Genomic DNA, 9,655 nt, shown 5'->3' on the forward strand with positions numbered 1-9,655 from the left:
CTGCATTTCATTGGACCAATTTTTATCCAATAATATTTGTCTTTTAGATTGCCCAATAGATAGTTTTCCCGCTCAAAAATGTGCCACATGGGCTTCCAAAAAACTGTCCCTTTATATATTGATAGATATTGCTACAATTAACGATCCTTCAATCATGAAATATAGTGTAATAAAAGGACACGAGGGAGGAGAGCATGCGGAGAAAGGAAAAGCCCTTTTCTGAATACGGCTTCAAATTCAGAGTTTAAGCCTTGGAAATAGTCGAGATGGTGGAATCGAATTAGATTGCGTTCATATTTGTAGAGATTTGGGGATTTTGGTTAGGTTTGGGTCGAATGTTTAATATCTAGATAATCTTAACAGCGCATAATTTTACTTGAAGTTTGTTAACGTGGAGGAACATTAATATGTGATTAATGTTATAGCTTAAACAAAAAAATCTTAATTAAATTTACACAACAATTATAAATATCAATACACTTAAAAATACCCAATATAAATTAAAACTAATACCCAAACAAAAAATAAAAGTCGCCCAATCGGATTTATTAAATTGGACCAACATACATGTATAACAAACTTTCTTCTAAATAAAATTTACTTATTTAAAACTAAAAATACTATATACATACATTCCAAATTATACAATACATCTAAAATATTAAGGATTAATGCAAATAATATAATTATAACCGCATAATAATTACATAATTACATAGACATTATAAAGACCAATACACTAAGGGCGAATAAAATTTAACATGCCCAAAAATAGAAAATAAGTGGCCCAAACGAATTTATACAATTGGCCCATTCAGCATTAAAAGGCCCAAAAAACCAGTCCAAACATATGACATTAAATTAGTACCAAATTAATTCAATTAATTACACTTTAACTAATTCAATTACTACACTTCAGAAATAAAGCATACATTATACAGGCATATAAAAGCCTTTTCAATCATAACCCACCGACGCGCCGTTTGGGAGACGAAAACCCCAACACACATATCTACACTCCATGCCGCCAGAAAATCGGCAACGACTGTTGCATGCATGACTAGAGCCGTGAGTATAGCATGCATGCAACGAGCGCATCCTTGTGATAGCAAGAGGTGCATTAGCTGAGTACTTAAATAAAGATGGCATGGAGAATGAGGCACATGGAAGGCACATGATACATCCTAGTCAGCTTGCTGAGGTGGCACGTCGATGTGGAACAATGCAATACACATGTAAAGGGAGTAGTATAAATAGAGGAGTCCACCACCTTTGAAGGCATGTTGAGAGTGTGATTGATCGTTAGCCGTAGGTCGTGGATCCATCACATCTATCGTTGCTTTCTTATCATTACTTTCCTATTGTTGTTCTTGTTTATGTAGTTGTTGATTATCGTTGAATGTTATCAATATAGTTCCTATTGCCTCTGATTCATCGTTGTTGTGTGTGATTGTTTAGGCCAGCCATAGGCCAGCCGCAATAAAAACAATTCAAAATATACTACATTTACGGAATTAAAATTGCGATATACGGAATTAAATTTACGACACATATACGGGAAAAATAATCCATTCCATTAAAAAAAAAAGTACAAAGATTTTAAAAAAAAGTACATGATTTTTTTTTAAAAAAAAAAAGGGCTTCAACACCCGAGCCCCGCCACTCTCTACTCCTCATCGCCGTCGCCGTCGCCCTCCTCGTCGCCGCCGCCGCCGCCGCTGCCGCCACCCGTGGTATCTGAGCCCACGTCGGAACCCCCCAGCCGTGACCTCGCGATCTCTAAATCAGCACGCATGCTCTCGAGCATCTCGAAAAGAATCCTCTTCTCCGTGGGGTCAGTGGCGTTCTTCCACTCTCGGAAGACCTGTAACATCTGAGCCCGCGTTTGGTTACGCGAATGGAGAGTGTACTCGAGTGGGGCGGCTGGGAGGGCGGAGGACTGGACCTCGCGGGGCGATAGGGGGGATCCGCCCCTCGCAGCCCGCTGCGCCCGCTTCTGTCCAACCGGGCGGGGGCGACCAGTAAATGAAGGAGGGGATGGAAACTCCTCAGCATCCGGGGGGAGGTCGTGGGATCCGCCGCTGCTGCCGCTGTAGTCGCCGCTATAGTTAAGTCGCTGCTTCTTCGGCCACCCAGCGTCGCACCCCGCCCGGAACTTCTCCGAGTCCTTCGGCAACAAGAAGCACTCCCAGAAGGTGAACTCCTTATACTTCCCCTCCAAGGGGAACTGACTCGCGGCTATCCTCCGGGCGTCGTCCTCAGTCTGCCCACTTTTGAGCTGACGGAGGGCGTTGGCGTACAAATTCGCAAAACGGCCCACCGCGGCCCTGGTGCGCTCCCACCCCTTCCGGACCTCCTCGTTGCTGAAGTCCTTCCCGTGCGGGCAGTGCCTCTTATAGGCAGCACTGATCTTCGCCCACATGTTGACGACCCGCTGGTTGTTCGCAACCGGTGGATCGTCGCACACCTCCAACCACCCCTTGGCCACCGCGGCGTACTCATCCTCCGTCCACTTCCTCCGGCCGGTGGCAGTGGGCTGCGATGACTCGCCGACCGCCTTGCCCTTCCCCTTCCCCCTCGTCTTCTTCCTCGGCGCGGCCGGCGTCGCTCGAACGGGAGTATCATCGTCCCCGAGATCGATCCCCATATCATGCAATGACAGAAGGTCATCGCCAGAGAACTGCGTCTCCACCGGGGTCGACGTGTGAGACGAAGCCGTCAAAAAATCAAGCGAGGGCCGATATACCGCGTCCCCTCCCGGTGACCCCTGCACCCCCCCCGGCATCCCGGGATACATGCCGTGCGGCATCCCCCCCGGCATCCCCCCCTGCCACATCATCCCCATCATCTGCTGCAGCATCATCTGCTGCTGCATCTGGGGCATACCCCCACCCGGGCGCTGACTGCCCGCCGCTCCCCGCCCGCCGCCCGGCATCCCCCACGGCATACCCCCCGGCATACCCCCCTGGTTCCCCCCCATCGCCCCCCCCGGCGCACCAGCCATCATCCCCATCATCTGATTCCAAGGGATGTTAAATCCCGGGCCCATCTGCCCCCATCCAGATCCCACGGGTACTGTGGGAGTCTGAGAGCCGCTCGTCGCCGGACTGGACTCGTTGTTGTGATCCATCACTCGATGATGCTCTTGAACAGAAAGTTAGAGAGAGAGAAAACTCGTTAAAACAAGTGGTGCAAATGAAAATGAAACGAAAATCGCGTTTATATATGATTTAAAAAAAAAAAAAAAAAAAAAAATCGAAAATGCGAGCCCACGCCGATCCGCTCGCCGCGGCCAGCGCGACGAATCGGCTAGCCGGTCGCTAGCCGACCATTGCGGATGCTCCATTGAGGATATTAATTGACACGGGAAGCACACATAATTTCCTGATTGCAAAGGTGGCTGACAAGGTGAAATGTGCTTTGTTGCAGGTTGCTCCTCCGTAGAAGTTGCTAATGGGTAGGTGTTGCAGTGTTCTTACAAGAGTAGTGATCTGGCGTGGGAAATGCAGGGGTATTCGTTCAGTGCTGAAGTCTACATCATTCCCCTGGAGTTATACGGCTTAATTCTTGGTGGCCAATGGCTGTTAACCTTGGAGGAGATTAGATGGAACTTTGATAAATTGAGCATGAATTTTATGCTGAAGGAAATAAAGGTGACCTTAATAGGGGAATCTTGGCTAGTAAAGAAGGAACAGTTACATGCCCTGCATATTCTGAATCAGAATGAAACACATGAGATGGACAACAAGCTTAGCCTAATGATGCCAACAATAGATGAGTTTTCTGGTGGATGTTGGGAACTGAAGTTGGAAGAAGTTTGGCAAGAGTTGGATCAGATTCTAACTACATTCAAGGATATATTTGAGGAACCAAGAGGGCTGCCCCCAGTAAGGGAAGATCACAGAATCACACTCAAGGAAGGGTTCTGATGCAGTCAATGTTTGACCATACAAGTATGCTGCGAAACAAAAGGATCTCATAGAAGAAATGATAAGAGATATTCTACAGCCAGGAGTGATCAAGCATAGTCCCTTTGTAAGGGGAGGGTATTGTCGCATGCATGACTAAAGCCGTGAGTATAGCATGCATGCATCGAGCGCATCCTTGTGATAGCAAGAGGTGCATTATCTGAGTACTTAAATAAAGATGACATGGAGAATAAGGCACATGGAAGGCACATGATACATCCTAGTCAGCTCGCTGAGGTGGCGCATCGATGTGGAGCAATGCAATACATGTGAAAAGGGAGTAGTATAAATAGAGGAGTCCACCACCTTTGAAGGCATGCTGAGAGTGTGATTGATCGTGAGCCCTAGGTCGTGGATCCATCGCATCTATCGTTGTGTTCTTATCATTACTTTCCTATTATTGTTCTTGTTTATGCAATTGTTGATTATCGTTGAATGTTATCAATATAGTTCCTATTGCCTCTAATTCATCGTTGTCGTGTGTGATTGTTGTTGATTTCTTTGGAGTTACGTGATATCAGTCTAAATCGGGAGATCTCGAGGTAAGACCGTATCAAGTGGTATTGATAAGGCTAATTTCATGCATCGGTTATATGTGAAAAAAACGTTATAATTTGCTGGGTCTAACACGTTTCCTAAGCCAGGTGTGTGAAGAAAAATCGCTAGATCGAGGAAGTGCTGAAGGAGATGGTCTAGCGAAGGAAAGAAACGAAGTGAGCAGGATTTAAAAGAAAAGAAGGCGTGACAGAGGAGTCAATAGCTGAGGGCAACAAAGTCTTATCTATACCTCGCTGGGCCCCACTCCAACGCCTATATATAGAAGAGCATGCAACGCACATCATATCACTTTTTCCACTCTCTTCTTAGCTCACACACATTACACACACTTGGGAATGGGAGATCTGGGGTAGTCGGGAACGAAGGGTTACTTTCTTAGAAGTTTCGCGGTTGGCAACACCGTCTGAGTGTGGACGAAGATACACTTTCTCTTAATTTCAGTTGTTTACTCGTTTTTGCTGTTGAATTTCACTTTTGGGAGTCGACTTGGTTGTTGATGATACTTATTATCTTTTCGCTTTGGTTGATTTGCGCTTAGTAGTTGAATTCAAGTTGATTTACGTAGATCTCTCCGCTGGAAGTTAATTTTTACAAGTATTATGTCGATCTCTGTTTTATTTTGATGTTGTGGTGTTTGATATGGGAATTTGGTGATAGATCTGTGGTTTATTGACTGTTTGGAGGTGGTTGTTCGAATCTGAAGTGATGAAGTGTTTCTGTTGGTTGGAGTTCGTGTTGGACGCTTGGATCCGGAGTGGATTTAGCGTCTGATTGACTCCCTTCGTCCAACCATTTTTCTCTTCAACTCTGCTCACTTTCCTTCGCTTTCCTTCGCTAGTCCATTGCCTCCCGCTCTTCCTGGATCTAGCGATTCCTTCACACACTTGGCTTAAAAACTGCGTTAGACCCATTAAAATAAAGTGTTTTTCACCACATAACCGATGCATGAAATTATCCTTATCAAAATGCTCACACTTAAACCATACTTGTCCTCAAGTATAAAGACAAGAAAAAGAATAAGGCGAATTTTAAAGCACGGTTATCCCCTGACCGACTCTTTAGACTCTAACTTAACACAGACTCCTAGACCTAGACATAACTGACGCACAAATAACAAACACTTAAAATAAATAAAAACACATAGACACATATGCATGAGCTAGCTTCAACTTTTAGGCAACCGTCCCCACAAGATCAAGGTCAATCCAACAGGCTGCATGAAGGTTCTACTAGTCACACTAGTAGATGGGTGGTAGTCACTGTGTGCACAGAAAGAAAATAACAGGGTTTCCTAGGTCCAGCAAAGTTCGCTAGATCACATGGTCTAGGAACTCGTTGGTCGTTGGACACACAGAGCACTCCTTCAAAAAACCCTCAACCACTTTACTAAACCTAGCACAGGGAAGTAGGGATCGATCCCACAGAGATGGATGCGTAATAATCATGCTCAAGGATTTGGGGATTGTTTTAGGGTTGGCTGCTGCCACGCATTTTTTTTTGGGTTAAGGAAATTAAACTTAACTTGGGAATTTTAAACTGCTACGCTAACAGCTAGATCTAGGAGAAACAACAAAGCATGCACGGAAACTAAATTGAACAATCTCTAGGTCTAAGAAACTACTCTAATTACCTAGATCTGGGAAACAAACTGACGGTGGGGACCATAACTGAAAAAGCAGAATACGGCCGAAAAACCGAAAAAGAAACAACTAACTAAGGTACTAACTAACAGCGACATCATCTTCTCCAACCAATTTGCGTAAAAAAAACTCAGAAGAAAGCAGCATGAGCGAAATCGGAACAGAGCAGACTGGATTTAAACAATTTTAATGAGTAACAATTAAGAACTAAACAGATCTACGGAAGCTAGACGAAGTAAAACAGAAAGCAAGCCGAAAACTCAAAATCCATGTATAACTCGACTTCCCCTGTTCAGATCCAACCTCGAACGCTAAATCCACTCCGGATCCAAGCGTCCGACACAAACTCCAGCCAAAAGAAACATTTCATAACTTCAGATTCAAACAACAACCTCCGATCAACAACAACACCGCAAATCTACAACCAAATTCCCAGATCGAGCACCAAAGCAACAAAAAAAACAGAGATCAACATGTAACTTGCCGAAATAAACTCTCAACAGCAGGATCAACGTAAATCAATTTGAAATAACACAAATAATACGAAAACTAAAAGAAGTGCATAGATAATCAGTAACATCAACAGCCAAATCGACTTCCAAAAGTGAAGTTCGAACGTAAAGAGTGCAAAACCAACTGAAAATAAAGAGATTGTATCTTCGCCCTCACGCGGACGGTGTTACGACTGAAACTTTCTGAAGAAATTACCCCTTGAAACCAAAACTACCCCAGATCTCCCATTTCCCAAGTGTGTGTTGTGTGTGAGCTAAGAGTGAACGAAAGGAGTGATATCTTGTGTGTTGCATGCTCCTCTATTTTTAGGCGTTGAAGTGGGGCCCAGCGAGGTATAAATAGACTTTGTTGCCCTCATCTATTGACTCCCTTCTTCAAGCCTTCTTTTTCCTTGGATTCTGCTCATTTCTACTTCATTCCTTAGCTAGACTATTTCCTCCAGCATCTCCTGGATCTAGCGATTCTGTCACACACCTGGCTTAGAAACCGTGTTAGACCCAGCAAAATGTAATGTTTTTCACTATATAACCGATGCATGAAATTAGCCTTATCAAACTGCTCACACTTAAACCATACTTGTCCTCAAGTATAAAGACAAGAAAAGAATAAGGCGAATTTCAAGCAAGGTTATCCCCTGACCGACTCTTTAGACTCTAGACAGACTCCTAGACCTAGACACAATTTGAAACTAAAACACTTAAAGAAAAACATACAAACATATAAAACACGTAACACATATGCATGAGCTAGCTTCAACTTTTAGGCAACCGTCCCCACAAGATTAAGGTCAATCCAACAGGCTGCACTCCTCCAAATAGGCCCTTTTCCTTCCTCTACCTAGCCAATCTGTCAGTTCGTCAAGATAGCCTTTTACTTACCCAATTGTTGGATTCACTCGATCACTCATTCCTCACCAGGGATGTTAGGATCGATTCTCTCTTAAGTCATTGCCACACCACTGAAGTGTCGGGTTATGAGAGTTCCTCCTTTTCCTGGGTCAGGTTATTATTGCTTCTGCCCTTAAAACACCTTCCCCCTGGACTTCGTCCAGCTTATACCTCATTCTCTTCTCTTTTTTTTTTTTTAATATATTTTTTCTTATTTCTTTTTTTCCTCTGGACTTCGTCCAGCTTATTCCTCCATTTTCATCCTCTCTTCTGGACTTCGTCCAGCTTATAACACCTCACTCTGGACTTCGTCCAGCTTATACCTTCATAACCTAATTCCCCTATTTTTTCTCCTTCACAACTCTTCTCCCTAAGCATTCAGTGGCGGCCCTTTAACATGTGTTAGCTCGAAGTTATTTAAGGCTTATAATTCGCTATTATAGTAGGGCTTCACAACTAAGTAAGTAAAGGCATCCTCTATCGTTCTCGCTTCACTCAGATTGACTTGGCTTATTAAAGGAAAAAGCTTCTAAGTTGAAATACCTCCTATTTTCAATTACTTTCACTAAGGGGATCATGCCGTATTATATTCACTGGCTCATGCGACACAACAAAACTAGACCTAAAAAAACTCTTATCATGCAGACAAATTCATGCATTGACTCCTCTCCCCCTCCCACTTCACTTAAGCTTGTCCCCAAGCCATCGTCGTGAAGGGGAGAAATAGAGAGATCAATGCAACAACAACAACAATTTATATAAAAACAAAAACTTCTCACACTTAGACCAAGCAGTGGGCTAAGTGGGAGAAAAACACAACAAAACAGCAAGTACAAACTTCTCACTCTTAGACCACGCAGTGGGCTAAGTGGGAGAAGACACAAACAAAACAGAAAATACAAACACAAATATGCAACAAAACAAAAACAGATAACTGAAAGCAAGAAAAATAAAAGTTACTTGGTCATGGGGGGTGATTCACTTCTGGGGCTGGCTCCCTCGAGAGCCAGACTGGGGTGGGATTCCGGGTCGGTTCATCTTCACTTTCTTCTTTGCTGGCTGCTCCAGCTCTTCTTCTTCCTGTTCGGGTACTGGCTTCTTCACTAGAGACTTTGATTTGGTTGGGGTTGAAACTTGCTTGGGAACGGGTGGGGAGATCAGCTGCTTGAGCGATTGCTGTGGTCGCTTGACGGAGGGACTGCTCTGGGTGGGCTGCTTGACCTCACTGCTGGACCCAGGAGTTACCTTCGACTGGGTCAAGGGGAGTGTCTGCTGCAACCACTTCAACATCTTCATTGAAAGCTCCACCGCTTCCGTCATTCGCTCATTTTGTTTGGCGCACTTCACCGCCAAATCTGCAATATTGCCCCTCAGGGTCTTCACTTCCTCCCGATTCCCGTTCAATTCCTTTCTGATCCCACCAAGTTCCTTCACCATTTCCTTCCTCATCAACTGCATCTCCTTCCTCACATCCTGGACTTTGATCCCACCAAGTTCCTTCACCATTTCCTTCCTCATCAACTGCATCTCCTTCCTCACATCCTGGACTTCCTTACGTAGCTCTTCAACCTCTTCACTTGGCATGGCTTCCTCGGCTTCTTCAGGCTCTGCTTTTACCTTGTCTCCTAACGAGTAGAAGAGGGTCTTAGTGCCATGAGTCTGTAGCAACCCCTTGTTGAAAAAATAATCAACACTCAAAATCTCCGGGGGGTCGCACATGACTACCAACGGAGCGGCCTTGGCAATCTTCATGTCGATGTTCCGTTGGAGGTAGGCGCCGAGGAGGTGACAGGTATACATATGACGCGCAGGGTTGCTCGCCATTTGGTGGCATGCCTGAGCCAGCCAATAACCTAGGTGCACCTTCACGCCCTTCGCCATGCACCAAGTGAAGTAAAGGTCGGTAGTTGTAAGAGCTGAATTAGCGGTTCCCATCAAGTTGTAGCTGATAAACGTCTGAGCAAAGCGGAGGATTCGGTCTTCGATGTGAGAGGCTTTGGAGTAGCTGGACTTAAACGTTCCCGCCTTGGAGTGGGTGATCAGTTCCCATGCTGTCTGCACTTTGAACCCTGGCGTGTTCTTCGGCACA

The sequence above is a fragment of the Salvia hispanica genome, chromosome 1 (genome assembly GCF_023119035.1).
Source record: "Salvia hispanica cultivar TCC Black 2014 chromosome 1, UniMelb_Shisp_WGS_1.0, whole genome shotgun sequence".
In the NCBI taxonomy this organism is placed as follows: Eukaryota; Viridiplantae; Streptophyta; class Magnoliopsida; order Lamiales; family Lamiaceae; genus Salvia; species Salvia hispanica.